This window comes from Babylonia areolata, chromosome 22, assembly GCF_041734735.1.
Source record: "Babylonia areolata isolate BAREFJ2019XMU chromosome 22, ASM4173473v1, whole genome shotgun sequence".
In the NCBI taxonomy this organism is placed as follows: domain Eukaryota; kingdom Metazoa; phylum Mollusca; class Gastropoda; order Neogastropoda; family Buccinidae; genus Babylonia; species Babylonia areolata.
This window is the reverse complement of record NC_134897.1, coordinates 46,526,707-46,549,196: the sequence shown is the minus strand read 5'-3', so window position 1 is coordinate 46,549,196 and position 22,490 is coordinate 46,526,707.

The window sequence follows — 22,490 nt, the reverse complement described above, 5'->3', positions numbered from 1 at the left end:
TGAATTTTTCCTATTTTTATGGCTAATTTGGTGTCAACTGACAAAGTATTTGCAGAGAAAATGTCAATGTTAAAGTTTACCACGGACACACAGACACACAGACACACGGACACACAGTAGATCTTCATATGGTCCAGTGTGCTGCCTGAAGGTTTGACGTGATGTCAGTAGATCTTCATATGGTCCAGTGTGCTGCCTGAAGGTCTCACGTCAGTAGATCTTCATCAGGTCCAGTGTGCTGCCTGAAGGTTTGACGTCAGTAGATCTTCAAATGGTCCAGTGTGCTGCCTGAAGGTTTGACGTCAGTAGATCTTCAAATGGTCCAGTGTGCTGCCTGAAGGTTTGACGTCAGTAGATCTTCATCAGGTCCAGTGTGCTGCCTGAAGGTTTGACGTGACGTCAGTAGATCTTCAAATGGTCCAGTGTGCTGGCTAAAGGTTTGACGTGATGTCAGCAGATCTTCATCAGGTCCAGTGTGCTGCCTAAAGGTTTGACGTGATGTCAGCAGATCTTCATCAGGTCCAGTGTGCTGCCTGAAGGTTTGACGTGATGTCAGTAGATCTTCATCAGGTCCAGTGTGCTGCCTAAAGGTTTGACGTGATGTCAGTAGATCTTCATCAGGTCCAGTGTGCTGCCTGAAGGTTTGACGTGATGTCAGCAGATCTTCATCAGGTCCAGTCTGCTGCCTAAAGGTTTAACGTGACGTCAGTAGATCTTCATCAGGTCCAGTGCTCAGTATCTTGCCACAACACCTCACTTCCATGGCTTGAATTCTTCTGACTAAATCCGCACTGAGGGTCCCTGTCTCACATACAAACAGTGGGGTGGAAAACACCAGTGCTCACAGGTGTGTGATCTTGTGTTTCATGGAGATATTGAAGTACCTTCCAGCTTTAATTCTAACGTTTCAACTGTCGTGGTTCCCGACCCTTCTGTGGCGGTCCCCGACTGAACTGGGGGGGGGGGGGGGGGGCAGGGGGGGGGGATGGTGGGAGGGGGGAAGGGAGTGTCTTGTGGTGAAGAGGACCACTGGGGAGCACGCATGATGCACGTGAATTCTGTCCAATCAGCGAACAGATGTGACACCATCACTCAGCCGGGGGTTGAAGTAGAGGGGATCGGTGTGAGAGAGAGAGAGAGTGTGTCGAAATACACGTTTAAAAAGAAGTGTGAAGAAAAGAGACTAAATAAAAAGTAAACACCCTGCTCGTTCAAAACACTAGAAAAGTCACAGTAACATTGTACACGACTCTCTCTCTCTCTCTCTCTCTCTCTCTCTCTCCTTGTGTTCCCATACTTCTATCTCCGTCTTTCGGTCTGTCTGTATGTCTGTCTCTTTCACACAAAAAAAGTCACGCGCGCACACATACACATACACACGCTTACTCACGAACGCACGCACTCATGTACGCACATACACAAATACGTACGCACACACTAACACACACACACACACACACACACACACACACACACACACACACCTACACACACACACACACACACGAAAAATAAAAATAAAAAGGCGCATCCTTTGCGCACAGACATCAAAAGCAGACCCGAAAAACCTAATGATTGTAAAAACCTTTTTATGCCTGTAGAAGCTGAATGAAAGATGGCCCCCAAAGAGCGAAAGCAAGAGCAGTGTAGACCAAATGTCGTCACAACCCAGACCGACGTGGAAATGTTTGCACGTACCAATCTGCGCCGTCACCACCATTCCGTCTACAGAATTATACTACTGCTGCTACTACTGCTACTGCTGCTACTGCTGCTCATTGTTCCGTACAGCTCAGCTGACCACACATGACCTTTATAAATCACCAGCATCGTAATGATGCACTGAGTTATATACAATTTAAGTATTTCAATAAATTATCTTCTTTTTCGCAAGAGTATAGATTAAGCGGGCTTTTGTAATGCGTTTTCGCACGATGCATATTACTGGTTCTGTGTGTGTGTCCATATATATATATATATATATATATATATATATATATATATATATATATATATATATATATATATATATATATGTGTGTGTGTGTGTGTGTGTGTGTGTGTGTGTGTGTGTGTGTACACACATATATATATGTGCGTGTGTGTGCGTGCGTGTGTGTGTGTGTGTGTGTGTGTGTCACGTGTGTGTGTCACGTGTGTGTGCGCAGACAACTTATACATTATGCCCTTTGCCAAAAAACGTTTCCACACATGTCACTTTCATGATCAACACTGTTTCCTTTAAACAACATATCTTCAATAGGCTAAAAGCAACGAGCATCCTTACTAGGGATTATAACAACTTTCGCACCACTCAGATGTATTTCTTATTCTTATCTTCCTTCTCTTTATTTTTCCTTTTCTGTCTTTCATTTGCTGGACAATGAAAATGGTAACTTCACCCGAATAATGTCACATGTACGTCTATACGAAATCAGATTTTCACATACCATCAGACTCTGATACTTTTCATATTGATCACTTTGCACTCACAGTAAAATTAAAAGTTATAACCTGCATCATTTGGCATCTCCACATATATACATCTTTCTCAGTTGTAACAACCTCTGTTACAAACAAAACATACGAAGTAACTCTGAAATAAATGAGGAGGAGGAGGAAAAAATATAAGGACAATGAGAAAGAGGAAGTGGGGAGGAGGAGGTGGTGGTGGAAGGGGAGGGGTTAAAATATAAGGACAATGAGAAAGAGGAAGTGGGGAGGAGGAGGTGGTGGTGGAAGGGGAGGGGTTAAAATATAAGGACAATGAGAAAGAGGAAGTGGGGAGGAGGAGGTGGTGGTGGAAGGGGAGGGGTTAAAATATAAGGACAATAAGAAAGAGGAAGTGGGGAGGAGGAGGTGGTGGTGGAAGGGGAGGGGTTGAAATATAAGGACAATAAGAAAGAGGAAGTGGGGAGGAGGAGGTGGTGGTGGAAGGGGAGGGGTTAAAATATAAGGACAATAAGAAAGAGGAAGTGGGGAGGAGGAGGTGGTGGTGGAAGGGGAGGGGTTAAAATATAAGGACAATAAGAAAGAGGAAGTGGGGAGGAGGAGGTGGTGGTGGAAGGGGAGGGGTTAAAATATAAGGACAATAAGAAAGAGGAAGTGGGGAGGAGGAGGTGGTGGTGGAAGGGGAGGGGTTAAAATATAAGGACAATAAGAAAGAGGAAGTGGGGAGGAGGAGGTGGTGGTGGAAGGGGAGGGGTTAAAATATAAGGACAATAAGAAAGAGGAAGTGGGGAGGAGGAGGTGGTGGTGGAAGGGGAGGGGTTAAAATATAAGGACAATGAGAAAGAGGAAGTGGGGAGGAAGAAGAAAGGAACAACTGGCATATCATAAAACAGCAATCCTTAACCAGTCGGTTCATCCTTCCGTCACCACACAACGGCTTTCCTCCATTTGTTGTCCAGTCCATTTCCCACACAACAGCTTTCCTCCATTTGTTGTCCAGTCCAATTCCGTCACCACACAACGGCTTTCCTCCATTTGTTGTCCAGTCCATTTCCCACACAACGGCTTTCCTCCATTTGTTGTCCAGTCCAATTCCGTCACCACACAACGGCTTTCCTCCATTTGTTGTCCAGTCCAATTCCGTCACCACACAACGGCTTTCCTCCATTTGTTGTCCCAGTCCAATTCCGTCAACACACAACGGCTTTCCTCCATTTGTTGTCCAGTCCAATTCCGTCACCACACAACGGCTTTCCTCCATTTGTTGTCCAGTCCATTTCCCACACAACGGCTTTCCTCCATTTGTTGTCCAGTCCAATTCCGTCACCACACAACGGCTTTCCTCCATTTGTTGTCCAGTCCATTTCCGTCACCACACAGACGGCTTTCATTTTCTGCTGCCTTCATTTCTTTCATTTCATCACAAAAAATACATTTAGATTGTTAAAAAGGCATACTAAAAGAGAACGCGTTCGTTTATTAAAAAAAAAAAAAAAAAAAAAAAACAACAACCACATATCACAAACAGATACACAGACCGATAGACAGACAAGGGAGACAATCAGGCAGACATGATAAACAATGGAGTTGAAGAATTAGTCATTGACGTTTCATAGCGAGTCGAAACAGTACATGGGTTTGACGTGCCAAGATTCTGGCAAAGCTGCGAAGTGTGGAAAATCATTGTCCATCTGTAACTACCACGTCCACTGTTCTACATTATAAACCAAACAATATCACAGTTCTTTTCTTAGAGGGGTGGGGGTGCTGATTTTGTTGAGGAGAAAATGGCCAGTTGATTTGGAGGAGGTCATCACTTTGTGTTGATGCAGGGTGGGGGAAGACATGTCCGCAGCTGTGGCTCCAGACAGTGTCTGAAGTACAGTCCTTGCTGTCCCGTCGAGTGGACAGTGGGTGAGCTGTGAGTTGAGTGCGGACAGTGGGTGAGCTGTGAGTTGAGTGCGGACAGTGGGTGAGCTGTGAGCTGAGTGCGGACAGTGGGTGAGCTGTGAGCTGAGTGCGGACAGTGGGTGAGCTGTGAGCTGTGAGTGCGGACAGTGGGTGAGCTGTGAGTTGAGTGCGGACAGTGGGTGAGCTGTGAGTTGAGTGCGGACAGTGGGTGAGCTGTGAGTTGAGTGCGGACAGTGGGTGAGCTGTGAGCTGAGTGCGGACAGTGGGTGAGCTGTGAGTTGAGTGCGGACAGTGGGTGAGCTGTGAGCTGAGTGCGGACAGTGGGTGAGCTGTGAGTTGAGTGCGGACAGTGGGTGAGCTGTGAGCTGAGTGCGGACAGTGGGTGAGCTGTGAGTTGAGTGCGGACAGTGGGTGAGCTGTGAGTTGAGTGCGGACAGTGGGTGAGCTGTGAGCTGAGTGCGGACAGTGGGTGAGCTGTGAGCTGAGTGCGGACAGTGGGTGAGCTGTGAGCTGAGTGCGGACAGTGGGTGAGCTGTGAGTTGAGTGCGGACAGTGGGTGAGCTGTGAGTTGAGTGCGGACAGTGGGTGAGCTGTGAGTTGAGTGCGGACAGTGGGTGAGCTGTGAGCTGAGTGCGGACAGTGGGTGAGCTGTGAGTTGAGTGCGGACAGTGGGTGAGCTGTGAGTTGAGTGCGGACAGTGGGTGAGCTGTGAGCTGAGTGCGGACAGTGGGTGAGCTGTGAGCTGTGTGCGGACAGTGGGTGAGCTGTGAGCTGTGAGTGCGGACAGTGGGTGAGCTGTGAGTTGAGTGCGGACAGTGGGTGAGCTGTGAGCTGAGTGCGGACAGTGGGTGAGCTGTGAGTTGAGTGCGGACAGTGGGTGAGCTGTGAGTGCGGACAGTGGGTGAGCTGTGAGCTGAGTGCGGACAGTGGGTGAGCTGTGAGTTGAGTGCGGACAGTGGGTGAGCTGTGAGCTGAGTGCGGACAGTGGGTGAGCTGTGAGCTGAGTGCGGACAGTGGGTGAGCTGTGAGTTGAGTGCGGACAGTGGGTGAGCTGTGAGCTGAGTGTGGACAGTGGGTGAGCTGTGAGCTGAGTGCGGACAGTGGGTGAGCTGTGAGCTGAGTGCGGACAGTGGGTGAGCTGTGAGCTGAGTGCGGACAGTGGGTGAGCTGTGAGCTGAGTGCGGACAGTGGGTGAGCTGTGAGCTGTGAGTGCGGACAGTGGGTGAGCTGTGAGTTGAGTGCGGACAGTGGGTGAGCTGTGAGTTGAGTGCGGACAGTGGGTGAGCTGTGAGTTGAGTGCGGACAGTGGGTGAGCTGTGAGCTGTGAGTGCGGACAGTGGGTGAGCTGTGAGTTGAGTGCGGACAGTGGGTGAGCTGTGAGTTGAGTGCGGACAGTGGGTGAGCTGTGAGTTGAGTGCGGACAGTGGGTGAGCTGTGAGTTGAGTGCGGACAGTGGGTGAGCTGTGAGTTGAGTGCGGACAGTGGGTGAGCTGTGAGCTGAGTGCGGACAGTGGGTGAGCTGTGAGCTGAGTGCGGACAGTGGGTGAGCTGTGAGTTGAGTGCGGACAGTGGGTGAGCTGTGAGCTGAGTGCGGACAGTGGGTGAGCTGTGAGTTGAGTGCGGACAGTGGGTGAGCTGTGAGCTGAGTGCGGACAGTGGGTGAGCTGTGAGCTGAGTGCGGACAGTGGCAGTGGCGCCGTTAGTTCCCCGTCTTCAGTCGCTGTCACCGCCACTGCCAGTCTGACCTTCACAACCATCCAACCATCCACGGTGGGTTTGGTTCGCATTTTACAATTATCAGTGTTGTCCAGTCTCTGCTGTATCGGTATCCGTTAACTAATTCATGCAAAGGTTTGTTTTCTCAAAGTTGTGACCAATGTTGATATATCAGTTTCTGAGTTATGGGCTGGTATTTATTTCTATATCATTGTTTCTGCAGTGTTATTTGTATTCTTGGCAACACCAGTGTATTTCGTGTTTAATACATCAGCAGTGACTATTTACAATTCCAAATATCCAGCATCCAGTTTAAACACAGTGAGAACCTCGCCATCGAGTGTCTTCACTGGACCAACTCTCCCGTTTCTGATCATTGCCGGTGTCTGACTCTGCCGCCAAATCATCATCTTCCTCCACGTTCTCACCCACATCCTCTCCCTCTTCTGCTTGGCTGACGTCATCCCCATCGTCGTCATTCTCAACCCGTCGACTGACGTCATCTTCCTCTTCTTCCGGCTAGATTGGCGTCATCTTCATCTTCTTCCGGTAGAATGGCGTCATCCTCATCTTCTTCCGGTCGGCTGACGTCATCTTCCTCTACATCCTCCTCCTCCTGGCTGGCGTCAGTGAGCATGTCCACCAGACTGAGGTCAGAGTCCGGGGGCAGACAATCCAGGGGGGTCTTTCCCTCGCCGTTCACCTGCGTCAGGTCCACGTCGAACGTGTCGTCCAGGTACCACAGCATGTGGCAGGTGGGGTGCTCCTCCTCCTCCCCCTCCTCCTCCCTCCCAGCGCCGCCCGAAGAAGCAGGGCCCTGGGAGCCGGCAGCAGCCTCCGGAACGAGGGGCATCCCGCTGTGCAGGAGCGGCGGGTGGTGGGAGCTGACGGCGAAGTGGGCGGCCGTTCCCTGCACCTCCGCCACGTGGCACACGTGCAGCGCGGTGAGGTCTCCGGGCCCCGAGCAGCAGCAGAGGTGGGAGGTCCTGCAGGCCTCCAGCAGCCCCAGGATGCTGACCTGGCCGCGGTCCATGGGCCCGGACCCGTACAGTAGCACGGCGAAGTGGAAGGGGCAGGGGTCCTGAACTGCCGCCCAGTAGCTGACGTGTCTCTGGTGGAGGAACGCCTCCAGGCCGTCCTCGTCCCGGCAGAAGACGTACCACGGGGCCGACAGCGAGGGGCTGACGTCGTGTCGCAGCTTCCGCCCCTCGCTGAGCACCGTCCTCACGGCACCCTCCAGGCGGGGGTCAGGGCAGCACTGCCTCAGGCCGTGACATGCGCGCGCCACGCTGTGACGCAGCACAAAGCCCGCAGAGGGCCCGGGGAGCCCGCCCAGCACGTGCAGCAGGAGGCGGACGACATGGAGGTGGCCGTGGCTGACGGCGAGGGACAGGGCAGTGTGGTGCCGGCAGTCCGTGGCGGCCAGCAGCCCCAGGAGGCCCGGTCCCCACCACATCCCCCCCGCCAGCTCCACCAGCTTCCCCACCGCCGCCTTTCTCCCCAGGGCCGCCGCTACGTGCACGTACTGCCCGCGGTAAGTGCTGAGGGCCGCCTCCAGAGAGGTCAAGGCCGGGCCGGGGTGACGCGGGGTTACGGTGAAGGGCAGGTCCCTCAGCAGGCGGTAGAGGTGGAGGTCCAGGTGGCGGACGCCCAGCGGGGTGAAGGAGTGGCTGGAGAACAGCAGGGCCCGCACACCCCGTCCCTCCCGCCCCCCTCCCAGCCTCCCCCGCCACCCTCTCCACCCCTCCAGCGTCGTCACGCACCACTGCCTCCAGCAATCTGGGCCACGGACAGGGTCGTCGTCATCATCAATACCACATCATCGTCGTCATCATCAATACCACATCATCGTCGTCGTCGTCATCATCAATACCACATCATCGTCGTCGTCGTGATCATCATCAACGTCGTTGTCACCATCTTCTTCAACACCACTACCACCACTACCTTCATCATCGTCGTCATTATCATCATCGCCACCGTCGTCGTCATTGTTGGCGTACTCGTCATTATCAGCGTCGTCGTCATCATCATCATCATCATCATCGTCATCGTGGCATCATCATCGTCATAATCGTCGTTATCTTCGTCGTGGTGATCGAAAACGTCATCATTTTCATCGTATTCATCATCGTCCACCACCACCACCACCTTCATCATCGCCGTCAGCATCATCATCATAGTCAACACACAGAGAGAAAAGGGGGGGGGGGTGAGGGGGGCGAAGCAAAATGTTAATCATCAGGGTAATGAGATGAGCATGAGGGAACAATGCTCTACATTCCAACCAGCCACAGACAGGTCTACAGACGTTCCCACCAGCCACACAGGTCTACAGACGTTCCCACCAGCCACAGACACAGGTCTACAGACATTCCCACCAGCCACAGAGGCCTACAGACGTTCCCACCAGCCACTGACACAGGTCTACAGACGTTCCCACCAGCCACAGAGGTCTACAGACGTTCCCACCAGCCCCAGACACAGGTCTACAGACATTCCCACCAGCCACAGAGGCCTACAGACGTTCCCACCAGCCACACAAGTCTACAGACGTTCCCACCAGCCACAGACACAGGTCTACAGACATTCCCACCAGCCACAGAGGCCTACAGACGTTCCCACCAGCCACAGACACAGGTCTACAGACGTTCCCACCAGCCACTGACACAGGTCTACAGTCGTTCCCACCAGCCACTGACACAGGTCTACAGTCGTTCCCACCAGCCACACGGGTCTACAGACATTCCCACCAGCCACACAGGTCTACAGACGTTCCCACCAGCCACACAGGTCTACAGACGTTCCCACCAGCCACACAGGTCTACAGACGTTCCCACCAGCCACTGACACAGGTCTACAGACGTTCCCACCAGCCACACAGGTCTACAGACGTTCCCACCAGCCACACAGGTCTACAGACGTTCCCACCAGCCACTGACACAGGTCTACAGACGTTCCCACCAGCCACAGACACAGGTCTACAGACGTTCCCACCAGCCACAGACAGGTCTACAGACCATACGGTGTAAAGCGTGGCAGTAAGATAATGCGGGGCAACATGTAAAACATACTGATGATATTCTGTCCATCATGCATACAAATGATATAAATCTGGATATTTAAAAACGTGTGGGAGAGAGAGGGGGGGGGGAGACAGAAACAGAGACAGACAGACAGACAGGAAAGGTGCGAACACCTTGACAAAATAGCTCACCGGCTTTTAAAATGTTCAAGATCGTTGGCATCGTTCGACATAACGGCAGTTGTTTTGTTGTTGTTGTTGTTGTTTTTGTTGTTTTTCTTTGACGTTCAGAACAGTTGGTTGCCAAGGTGTAAAGACCGCGTAAAAGTCCTGGTCATTCAACAGAACCAGGATGCAACCAACCCAACCCCCATTGCCGCCACCACACCGCACACACACATACACACACCCATACACTCACACCCTGACATGCCCAAATAACAGGTATCAGGAATTTTCTCACGTTTTGCTGACGTCAGTCAGTTCACGCCATGAGCACTCTTCACAAAGGTGACAGACAGGTAACTGTCAGTGAACAGCCACCTGCTTCACGTGCAAAACGTGACCATCATCAGTGGGGGAGGGGGAGGTGTTGTGGTCAATTCCCTTCCACCAACACAGCTCAACAGAGTGATACCTACCTGTGGTGAAGCCCGTTGCCATGGGTTCCATACCTACCTGTAGTGATGTAGTTACCATGGGTTCCATACCTACCTGTGGTGAAGCCCGTTACCTTGGGTTCCATACCTACCTGTAGTGATGTAGTTACCATGGGTTCCATACCTACCTGTGGTGATGTAGTTACCATGGGTTCCATACCTACCTGTAGTGATGTAGTTACCATGGGTTCCATACCTACCTGTAGTGATGTAGTTACCATGGGTTCCATACCTACCTGTGGTGAAGCCCGTTACCATGGGTTCCATACCTACCTATGGTGATGTAGTTACCATGGGTTCCATACCTACCTGTGGTGATGTAGTTACCATGGGTTCCATACCTACCTGTAGTGATGTAGTTACCATGGGTTCCATACCTACCTGTAGTGATGTTGTTACCATGGGTTCCATACCTACCTGTAGTGAAGCCCGTTACCATGGGTTCCATACCTACCTGTGGATTCCATACCTACCTGTAGTGATGTAGTTACCATGGGTTCCATACCTACCTGTAGTGATGTAGTTACCATGGGTTCCATACCTACCTGTGGTGATGTAGTTACCATGGGTTCCATACCTACCTGTGGTGATGTAGTTACCATGGGTTCCATACCTACCTGTAGTGATGTAGTTACCATGGGTTCCATACCTACCTGTAGTGATGTTGTTACCATGGGTTCCATACCTACCTGTAGTGAAGCCCGTTACCATGGGTTCCATACCTACCTGTGGATTCCATACCTACCTGTAGTGATGTAGTTACCATGGGTTCCATACCTACCTGTAGTGATGTAGTTACCATGGGTTCCATACCTACCTGTGGTGATGTAGTTACCATGGGTTCCATACCTACCTGTAGTGATGTTGTTACCATGGGTTCCATACCTACCTGTAGTGAAGCCCGTTACCATGGGTTCCATACCTACCTGTGGATTCCATACCTACCTGTAGTGATGTAGTTACCATGGGTTCCATACCTACCTATGGTGATGTAGTTACCATGGGTTCCATACCTACCTGTAGTGATGTTGTTACCATGGGTTCCATACCTACCTGTAGTGAAGCCCGTTACCATGGGTTCCATACCTACCTGTAGTGATGTTGTTACCATGGGTTCCATACCTACCTGTAGTGAAGCCCGTTACCATGGGTTCCATACCTACCTGTGGATTCCATACCTACCTGTAGTGATGTAGTTACCATGGGTTCCATACCTACCTGTAGTGATGTAGTTACCATGGGTTCCATACCTACCTGTAGTGATGTTGTTACCATGGGTTCCATACCTACCTGTAGTGAAGCCCGTTACCATGGGTTCCATACCTACCTGTGGATTCCATACCTACCTGTAGTGATGTAGTTACCATGGGTTCCATACCTACCTGTGGTGATGTAGTTACCATGGGTTCCATACCTACCTGTGGTGATGTAGTTACCATGGGTTCCATACCTACCTGTAGTGACGTAGTCACCATGGGATGATACGAAATACACATTGCCTCTTTTCTTGACCATTGTGTGTGAGTGATGTCATTGTTGTTGTGGTGTTTTTTTTGGAAACTAACAGAAAATGAGGCCAGGAGAGGAAATGATGAACAAATAGTAAAGAGTAGTACCTCTCTCCATTCACAAGGTACACAACTTCCAGTCAGTACTGCTTACACTACCGATTCAGCGAGCACACAGGTAAAAAAAAAAAAAAGGTACATTGGAACAAACCCAGACAAAGCACAGGGCCTGTCCTTATACCGATGATTTGACATGTGCACACAGCAGCAAAGACAGAAGAAATGTGCAAACACAAATTAGCTTTTACTCAAGACTGGCATAGCCTCTTTAATCCTGCGTAAGCAGCACTGACTTGAAGTTGTGTACCTTGTGAATGGAGAGAGGTACCATTCTTTACTATTTGTTAATCATTGGGGGTTTTTTGTTTTTTGCACGTAATTAAAAATAACAACAACAACAACAACAACCTCATACCAAAACCTCACAATATTTCCTGCTGTTAGAAAAAAAAAGAAGAAAAAAAATGGCTGATATATTTTCCCAAATTGTGTTCACCGTCATTTTGCGGCAGACGTGAAATCAGACTGCTTTCTTGACATCAATATGACGGTGTACGGGAGATTACTTCTCTTAGAAATGAGTTTAGGATATAACCACATCAGTACTGTCCCTTGAAAGGTTTTCCCGGTTCTTGGTAGAGCCCTGGGTTGGGTGAAGGACCAGCACAAAGCACGATACACAACAGTTAAGAACGGACTTTAATGTCAAATGCCGCACATGAAGTTCTATACAGTTCATTGTCATACCGAGTTACGGACAAGTGTTCACCCATGTTCGTGGGTTGCGTTGCGTTGCGTTGTAAAATATTTTCACCTGAATACCTTTTTCTTTTCTCAAGACTTTTTCAGTGTTTATACACACTTTCATTAAGTCTTACCTGCTTTGTCCATGGTGATGAGTCTCATTGGTAAACATCCATTCCCAAATATTGTGAAACTTTGTTTGAAAATCTGCAAAGCAACAATACAGCCTTTTTATTTTTTGTTCCTATTCTATTGACCGCGATGGCGGCCTTAGCTGTTCTGATCTGGGGTTGTCGGTTTTTTTTTTGGGGGGGGGGGGGGGTTGTTGTTGTTGTTGAATGTTTTTGTGTGTGAAAACGAGGTCGTTTGTGTGCAGTGTGTGTCAGCAGAGGCGTGTAACGGGGTCAGTGTGTGTCATCAGAGGCGTGTAACGGGGTCAGTGTGTGTCAGCAGAGGTGTGTAACGGGGTCAGTGTGTGTCATCAGAGGTGTGTAACGGGGTCAGTGTGTGTCATCAGAGGCGTGTAACGGGGTCAGTGTGTGTCAGCAGAGGCGTGTAACGGGGTCAGTGTGTGTCATCAGAGGCGTGTAACGGGGTCAGTGTGTGTCAGCAGAGGCGTGTAACGGGGTCAGTGTGTGTCAGCAGAGGTGTGTAACGGGGTCAGTGTGTGTCAGCAGAGGTGTGTAACGGGGTCAGTGTGTGTCAGCAGAGGTGTGTAACGGGGTCAGTGTGTGTAGTGTGTCAGCAGAGGTGTGTAACAGGGTCAGTGTGTGCAGTGTGTGTCATCAGAGGTGTGTAATGAGGTCAGTGTGTGTCATCAGAGGTGTGTAACGGGGTCAGTGTGTGTCAGCAGAGGTGTGTAACGGGGTCAGTGTGTGCAGTGTGTGTCAGCAGAGGTGTGTAACGAGGTCAGTGTGTGTCAGCAGAGGTGTGTAACGAGGTCAGTGTGTGTCAGCAGAGGTGTGTAACGGGGTCAGTGTGTGCAGTGTGTGTCAGCAGAGGTGTGTAACGAGGTCAGCGTGTGTAGTGTGTGGCAGCAGAGGTGTGTGACGAGGTCAGTGTATGTCAGCAGAGGTGTGTAACGGGGTCAGTGTGTGTAGTGTGTCAGCAGTTTCAGTTTTTCAGTTTCAGTAGCTCAAGGAGGCGTCACTACGTTCGGACAAAACCATATACGCTACACCACATCTGCCAAGCAGATGCCTGACCAGCAGCGTAACCCAACGCGCTTAGTCAGGCCTTGGAAAAAAACAACAACAAAAAACAAACAAAAAAACGGGGGAATAAATAATAGATAAGCTTACATAAATAAATAAATAAATAAATAAATAAATATGATATAGAAAAAGGTAGTAGTAATAATAATAATAATAATAAAATGATAATAATGAAAAGATAAATAAATAAATAAGACAACAATGGTGATAAATAAGCAAATAAATGTAAAACATGAAGACACACATTCACACATACACCCACACATGCATAACAGATATGTACCAAACATGCAGTTTCACAGATATGAAAGCACAGTCAAATACATATAAACGTACATGAGCTCCAACACACACACACACACACATTACCTTGCACCTCCTCTACCCCCGTCCTCCACACACTCATTTCTAGTCTACGTATCGCAGCTTCCATGGCACACACACACACACACACACACACACACACACACACAGAGATGAACACTTACTTGTACAAGCACACATACATACGCCCATTTCTCCCACCCCCAACCCCACACACATATATACAAAGATATATATATATATATATATATGTTCCAATATCCTGTTGCTCCCACAGTGTAGGCATGCATACACTCACATACCTCATCCTCTACCCCACCTCCCCCCCCCCCGCACCCCCACCTCCCCTCTCTCACACACACACACACACACACACACACACACACGTACACAGAACTCTCCTGACACTTGTGTACACTTACACTCTCGCGCATGCACAAACGCACTCAAAAGCACAGACCCACACATACACATAAACACACACATACACACACGCACAGAGGCTGCCACTGATTGGCCGCAAGAGGGATGACAGGGACGGGGATCAGGAAGAGCCACAGCTGAGTCTGGCGCAGAGTGAAGTAGAGAGGGGCCTTGCAGTGCTGACCAACAATGAGTCTCTTATTCGTCAGGGAACAGGTTGCCCAATCAACAGCCAAGGCTAAAAGGATTAATTGTTGGTCTCATCTGCAGATCCTTCGACCACCTGTCGACCACCTGTCGCAACAGACCTTCCTTGTTCAGCTGTACAAGGCCCCACTGCTGGAAAGTGGTCACTGTGTCTGGCACCGCCACAGCAGAAAACCCTGTGCGGTGAGGCTGACGGCTGAGGATGTGCAGCGCCGAGCAACAAAGCTGCTGGCATCTCTGAAAGACAAACTCTCTCACTGAGGCCGGAGAGGCTGTGTGAGGCTGCCAAGCTTAGAACACTGACTGACGCCGTGGACGGGAAATGATCGAGGTATACAATACCTTTAATGTTTTTATGGTGCCCAGGTGACAAGAAGTTTGAGTTTCCTGTGGAAGAGAACTACATGGAAACATGACACCTTGAAGCTCCATAAGAATTACCACCATAGGCTCAACTTGACCAGTTAGGGGCAACTTTTTCTCCAACAGTGTTGTCAGTTTCCCTATGGAACAGACTGCCAGACAGTGTAAAGTGACTGCACCCACTGTCAACGCCCTCAAGTACTGGCATGATTAACACAAGAGAAATCTGCGCAACATGCCCAGAATGTAGATACTGCATCATTATCTAGATCTAGCTGTTTGCCGCCTGCCACACATGTTCAAGAGCTAAGTATGTAGTTTTTATTTGGCAGAATGATGGACAGGCCCTTTGGAGGGACCTTGAAAGTCGAGTCGTACAACTGAGTCAGTTTAGCCAGCTCTTTTTTCTTCATCTTTTTTCCCCAGCCTTTTTCTTTGCTGTATTTTCAGAACCAGCTGAAACCAGTCGATGGCTGCCTCTGTCCACTCCTGACTACAAGCCACCTTTGATTAGTGTTATGATTGTTTTGTTGGGTTTTTTTTTTTTTTTTTCATCTGAACGTCAACCCAAAGCACTGAGCCGCCGACCACAAGCACCGCTGTCGGCTATCAGGAAGCTGCCTTTGTTTTATTTCGGTTTAGTTCGGCAGTGCAGGGGCCGACCTTGAAACCAGGCTGATCAAGAAAGCACTAGTACGCTAAATGCAGCCAGTCGCGGCCTGCTGTTCCAATTACCTGACATCGTGAACAGATAACAAAGAGATTTAAGTGCACAATGTAAATTGTTGGGGTTGTTCGTTCATCAGGAGGAAGGTGGCAGAATGGTCAAGCCGATCATCTGCCATACAGACTGAGTCACGGCCGAGTCCGTACTAAGGGTCTGCCGGGTTCGACTGAATTCCGCTCTCGCCCTCAGTTTCTCCTACTGACGTTTGACTGGAAAGTCAAACTTAGCGTCAAGTCATTCGGATGAGATGATAAACTGAGGTCCCGTGAAAGCACGCACTTGGCGCACTGAAAAAGAATTCTGCCACGGAAGAAATCCACTCTAACAGCCGGATATAGACTGACCGTGATACACATTTCAATAAAAACGCACTGGGATTTTTCGCCAATTCTATAAAGTACATCTGTTGACTAAAATACCCATTTTATCAAAAATTATTGAAATAACCTCACTCAGGAAGTTAATGTTTCTGAAACGGTTTCTTTCAACGCAAAGCTGAACTGTCACAGTTGACACAAAATGGAAGCGGCACGGGACGGTAATTAGATGTAATAAGGGAGATAATTCATGATAATTTAACTCAAAATAGCTTCCCGTGGAAGTGTTCCGAGGTATCCTGTGATGGAGTCTCCCGTCGGACCGACGGATGAGTAGGCAGGCAGGCTTATCTGTCGGTGTGTGTCCTCATATGGGAGAAGAGACCTATTCTGGATGCGCAGCACTTCCCACAGGTGTTGCAAGGGAAAACGTCTCCAGAAGTTGAGCCCTGCTTCCTTCGCTCACGCTTTTCCTTAATGGCCAGCGTTCTCTTGTTTTCAAACGTCTTTATGCCACTAGAGCACAGCATCCTCCAGCGAGAGCGGTCATGTGCATCAGTTTCCCAGGCACTGTTGAGAGAGTTCCGAAGTATCAGTATCAGCCCAAAAGACCGCGTCAAGTTCCTTGACGTTGGAATTAGCCATGACTTCTCGGCCGGTAAAAATGCTTCTTTTCTATTCAGTCACAGCACACATAACTGGCTAAATCTGAACAGGAAATAAACATTCGAACAGTGATAAACAAAGAACTTTGAGTTTTCCAACACAAAGATGCAAATGCACCAGTGGAGTGCGCCCCGTCTCCCCGGCAACCTCTCAATTAACAGCACATCCCACGGTAGCCCACCAACCTCCAACAATATGACCATTTTCATCAATCATATACTGATCATGTTGGTCGTCAAGTGCAAGAAGAAGAACAACAACAACACAGACATCTGATCAAGTCATTGCCATCAGTTTTCAGTTCAATTCGTAGTCGAAGTGCTGCGATACAAGAGAACCAAAGAGGTTTTTTTAAACTTATGTAATTACAGGGTGTGAATTTTTCATATATATTAGTACATTATACAGGTGGATTCACAATCAAATGGTTTTTCACAGTACAATTTCAGTGCATAATAGACCGCTGGAGAGTTCCTTGCTTACATGACGCGTCACGTGATCTGTGCTCTCAAAGTTGATTTGCTCTCAGAAATTTCGAGAAACAAAGGCGTCATGAGAGAGGCAGAACGTACGAAACAGCAGGCTTCTTTTTTCGAGTTTTTGCTGTTTTGTGTGTGTGCATACAATGGTACTTCGTTGATCGGAGTTAGGTTGTAGCAATGGGGGCTATCAACTGAAGAAATGGAGGACAGCACATGTTTGCTACTTTTGTTTTAGTCGATCGTCTTTGGCATTGCTCGAATTTTGAGTAAAAGTTAAGATGCCCTCAACTTGCCGTCGCAAGATCCAAGATGGCCGCGGAACACACAACGGTCTATTCTGACCATGGGCACATCTCCACGAGCTTAGATGAAAAAACAAACAAACGAACAAAACGAAAAAAAGCAAAAACACTTGAGGCTGGATTAGCCATAATTATAGTTACACCAGATTTGGTAGTTGAAAAGTTCGTCTCCCGACATCAACTCCACAAACAGCGGCTCTTTGTGACTGTCTTTATCCCAGTAACTAGTGTTTACCGTAACACCTTCATCATCTCTTTACTCATGTAAGGTACGTAGTTTCATCAATATGACCACAGTGGCTGCCCATTCCGAAAAGGAAACAAAAGCAAAATGAAACAGGCACTTCACTTTGTAACATATTCATAGGGCTACAAGCACAACAAAAATCAAGAAGGGATAAGAAGATGATTTGATGTGAGTGACCAAACAACACACACACACACACACACACACACACACACACACACACACACACACACACAAACTCTCACACATACACAAACTCAACAAAAGGAAAAAAAAAAGCTTGTATGCATATTCTATCCATGTAAACCCACATACGTAAATATGCAAACACTGAGACATGTACAAACATTGTACAAACACAAACGGGAATAATTTTAGTTTATGAAGGTGCTCAGTTGGACTCACCCAGCATCATAAATAATATAGTAATTCAGGGCAAGAGGCCCCCTCAAGCAAGAAGTCCTATTTCTCTTCAGTCTTGTTGAAGCCAAAACACTTCGTAACCAAGAGTAAACGACAGAGACCCAATCACGCTACAACAATCCCAAGCAATCGAAATTTGAAACAAACAATTATATCGCCGTAAGAGGTGATCAACTAAAAAAAAAAAAAAAAAAAAAAATGTTTTGGCCTTCTTGCCCTGATGGAGTCTCACGTCAGAACGACGGATGAGTAGGCAGGCAAGCTTATCTGTCGGTGTGTGTCCTCATATGGGAGAAGAGACCGATTCTGGATGCGCAGCACTTCCCACAGGTGTTGCAAGGGAAAACGTCTCCAGAAGTTGAGCCCTGCTTCCTTCGCTCACGCTTCTCCTTAATGGCCAGCGTTCTCTTGTTTTCAAACGTCTTTATGCCACTAGAGCACAGCATCCTCCAGCGAGAAGGAAGGAATTTTTTTGTTTAATGTCCCGTCACACATATCGGTGATTGAAGACATTTTGTAAAAGTATTTATGAATACATCTGAGTATTATCGGTTAGAAGGGGTGGGAGATGTGGATGAAAGGAGGGTTTGGGGAAACTGGGCAAATGAGGGTAAAAATGTGGGTGAAATTTGAAAGAAAAACAAAACAAACAAACAAACAAACAAACAAAAACCCCTCTAAATACAGTTACAGGAAATTACTTAAAGGACTTCGTAAAAGAGAAGTTGTTAAACTGACAAGCGAAACAACTGATAATGAATGCAAAAGTCAAAAACATCAACGTTCTCAGTCACTTGTGAAGACACACTTTCGTGTACAAAAGGCTTCATCAAGCTACAGTGAAAAATTATATGCTCAATTGTCAGGTTATTAAAGCATATACACTTGACATTAGAACAATACTTGGTCCGTAATGAATTTGATAATAGTCTGAGAGCTAAGCTCAGAATTGGTCTGCGAATCGGACCAAAGTCTGAGAGAGTCAACTGACGAGGTTTTAGACTTGAATTCAAGCACCTATAAAAGTCTCTTTCTAGTATATTGCTTATTTCCTTGTATGACAATGGGCAATATACTTTTATACTATCTATATGATTTTTTGCTCCCCTTTTTGCTGCCCTATCTGCTTGGTCGTTATAACGGAATCCAGTGTGGGATGGTATCCAACAAAAATCAACATTTGTACCCTTCACAAATAGGGAGTGCAATAAGTACCTAATTTCAAAAAATAAATCTTCTCTTTGATTATTCTCAAAAAGGAGCAAACCTTTTAAGACAGATTGAGAATCAACACAAAATAGGATATTACTTATTATGATTGGTATATCAACAAGATGATTTAAAGCCATAAGGATGGCCACCAATTCAGCTGTAAAAATTGAATGTCCCTTACCTAAATAATATGATTTTTCTGTTTTTAGGTCAGGAATGACAAAAGCAGATCCTGCACTGCTATCATCCAGGACCGAGCCATCAGTGTAAACTTTTAAATGATAATCAAAATTTTCTTCTAATTCAATTCTGACAGATGCTGCTATTATATGTGGAGATTTTCCTTTTGTTGTGTCAGAAGCACATATGTTGACGTTTGCTTTTGTTAACTCCCAGGGAGGGACAGGTGGCACCAGAACACGAGGTGCCATATCATGCAAATCAATGTCTGAAGAATTTAAAATATCTGACACATATGTGCGAATGGTTTGTAGACTTGAATTATTTTGTGCATTTTTTGGAAAATCAATATCAGACCTAATATTTAATTCCTCAAAATCATCCACTGCTGTACATCTCACAATATATTTAGCAGAACTTAATTTTCTGATTTCATCTAGTGGTAGAATATCCAGCGAGAGCGGTCAAGGACATCAGTTTCCCAGGAAGCGATGTGTATGTCACAGGCTTTGAGGTTTGTCTTCAAGGTGTCCTTGAAACGCTTGCAGGGTCTTCCAAGTTCACGTTGGCCTTCCTTCAGCTGGCCATACAATAGCATCTTCGGGATCCTGCTGTCTGTCATGCGGACAACGTGTCCTGTCCAGCGTAGCTGGCACTGGATCAGCCGGCTTTCGATGCTGGGCAGACCGCTCCTCTCTAACACCTGGAGGTTGGAGACCCTGTCTTGCTACTTTTTGCCAAGGATCTTTCGTAGGCATCTCTGGTGAAACTGCTCAAGTTGTTGAATGTGACGGCGATACGTCGTCCAAGTTTCACAGCAGTACAACAAGGTGGTCAGCACAACAGCTCTGTAGGTTTTGATTTTGGTGCTGAGCCTGTTCCACAGCCTGTTGTTCAGTCTGCCAAAGGTGGAGCTGGCCTTGGCGATGCACAGTGTCACTTCTGCATCAAGGGCTCCGTTGCTGCATAGGGTGCTGCCCAGGTAGCAAAACTTGTTGACTGACTTGATCTCTGTGTCATCGATCTTGATTGCAGGTGGGGGGCAGGCACTGACGTTCTGTGAGCTAGCTGGTTGGTACATGGACTCAGTCTTGCTGAGGCTGATGGTGAGTCCAAAGCGCCTGCAGGAGGTTGAGAACCTGTTCATAATGAACTGCATGTCCTCATGGGTGTGTGCAGCAAGCGCGCAGTCATCAGCGAAGAGGAACTCTCTCAACAGTCTTTGCTGCTGTGTGCACATGTCAATTGATCGGTATAAGGACAGGCCTGGCGCTTCCTTTTTGAGGAAGTGTCTGGGATTGTTCCAATGTACCTTTTATTTACCTGTGTGCTAGCTGAATCGGTAGCGTAAGCAGCCCTGACTTGAAGTTGTGTACCTTGTGAATGGAGAGAGTTACCACTGTTTACTATTTGTTAATCATTTCATCTCCTGGCCTCATTATTTGTTAGTTTCTTTCAACAGTGCCTCAAACACCCTGGACCTAGCATGGAGTCACCGCAAGTTGAAAAGTTTGCCATCTGTGCGAAGCTGGATGTAGATGCCCCGGTCACAGTCTTGGAAGGTGTCAATCAGCATGGCAGAGAAGAGAATGGAGAACAGTGTGGGTGCCAGGACGCAGCCCTGCTTCACCCCATTTACCACAGGGAACGGATCCGACATGTCAGTATTTTCCTGTACTCTCGCCTGCATGCCATCGTGGAATGACGCAATCAGCTGGATTAGGCTCTCTGGGCAGCCGAACTTTAGGAGGATCTTCCACAGACCAAGGCGGTTCACTGTGTCGAAGGCCTTAGTCAGGTCTACAAAGACCATGTGGAGCTCCTTGTTCTGCTCACGGCACTTCTCTTGCCTCTGGTGTACGGCAAACACCATGTCACATGTTCCCCTGCCTGGGCGGAAGCCGCACTGTGCTTCAGGGATGACTGTGATGGAGACATGATCAACCAGTCTGTTCAGTATGATGCGGGCGAAGATCATATGCGGGGCTAAACGCCCTCACGCGAGGGGCAAAACGCCTAGTGTGGGCGTTTTGCCCTCAAATTTCGGGCATTTGCCCCTCGATCTATTAACAAACTTGAGTGATAATCAAAAAGGTATAAATCGCGTTGCATTTAGAATGTAACTGGCCTACTTTAGTAAACTGGCAATGCTTATAGATTTATTCATTGCTCTCTCTCTCTCTCTGTCTGTCTGCCTCTCTCTGTCTCCCTCTCTCTCTCTGTCTTATTCACTGTCACACAACATTCATTCTTTCAGCTTGTAACTCCACTTCCAGTAATTGCATAAGCACGTTCTCTTATAGTCTTGACAATTCTATTATAATCCCGTCAAAAGCAAATCCTACAATGAAAATGGTTACAACTGGTTGCAAACCTCTCCCTCCCTCTCTGTCTATCTGTCTCTCTCTGTACAAGTTTGAGAATCCAAGTTTGCAAATCAACCAGGGTCCCTTGAATCGCAGTTAGGACTGACAAACTGGACAAATCTAGGGGAGTGTTCATGAACCCATTGGAGGCACATATGGTGCTGTACCCGCACATCACGAGGACTGGTGAGACTGTGGCTGACGACATATTAAATAGGGTCCTCTTCTTCCTCATTCAACTCTTCCAGTTTTCCTTTGGTGGTTCTCCCACATTCCTTTCTAGTCTTGCTGCTCTGCTGCTCATGTGATTTTTTTTTCCTGGAAGAAGTTTTCTTTGATGAATGAGTTGCAGAGTCATCCACAGTCTTTTACCAGACAGGTTCAGTTCAAGACAGGTGTCAGGCAAAACTGCCTGTTTGTGGTTTTTCTTCCCACATGTCATTGATTGGAGTCTGAAAACATTCACAGAACAGAGAAGAAACAATCCGAGTCCAATGGACACTATGGAAGCAGATGGATGACCTAGACTTTGCAGATGATCTGTCCCTGCTGTCCCACAACCAGCAGGAGATGCAGGATAAGATCACAGCACCAGCGGACACCTCATCACCCCAAGTAGGCCTCAACATCCACAGGGGCAAGACAAACATCATGGGAACAAATGCAATCAGTGCTGAGCCAGTCACACTGGAAGGTAAGATAGTGGATGAGGTGGAATCCTTCACTTATCTTGGAAGCACCGTTGACAAGCAGGACGGTGCAGATGTCAAGGCAAGGCCAGAGCAGCCGTAATACAGCTCATAAACAGCTGGAGCTCCACAGTGCTGTAAACATGTTCGGTTCTTCAATTCCAACATGAAGCGTATGCTGTTGTGTGGTACTGGGTGATGGAGGACGAAAAAGGCTACATTTAACAAAGTGCTGATATTCATCAACTCCTGTCTGAGAAGAACCCTCCAGATC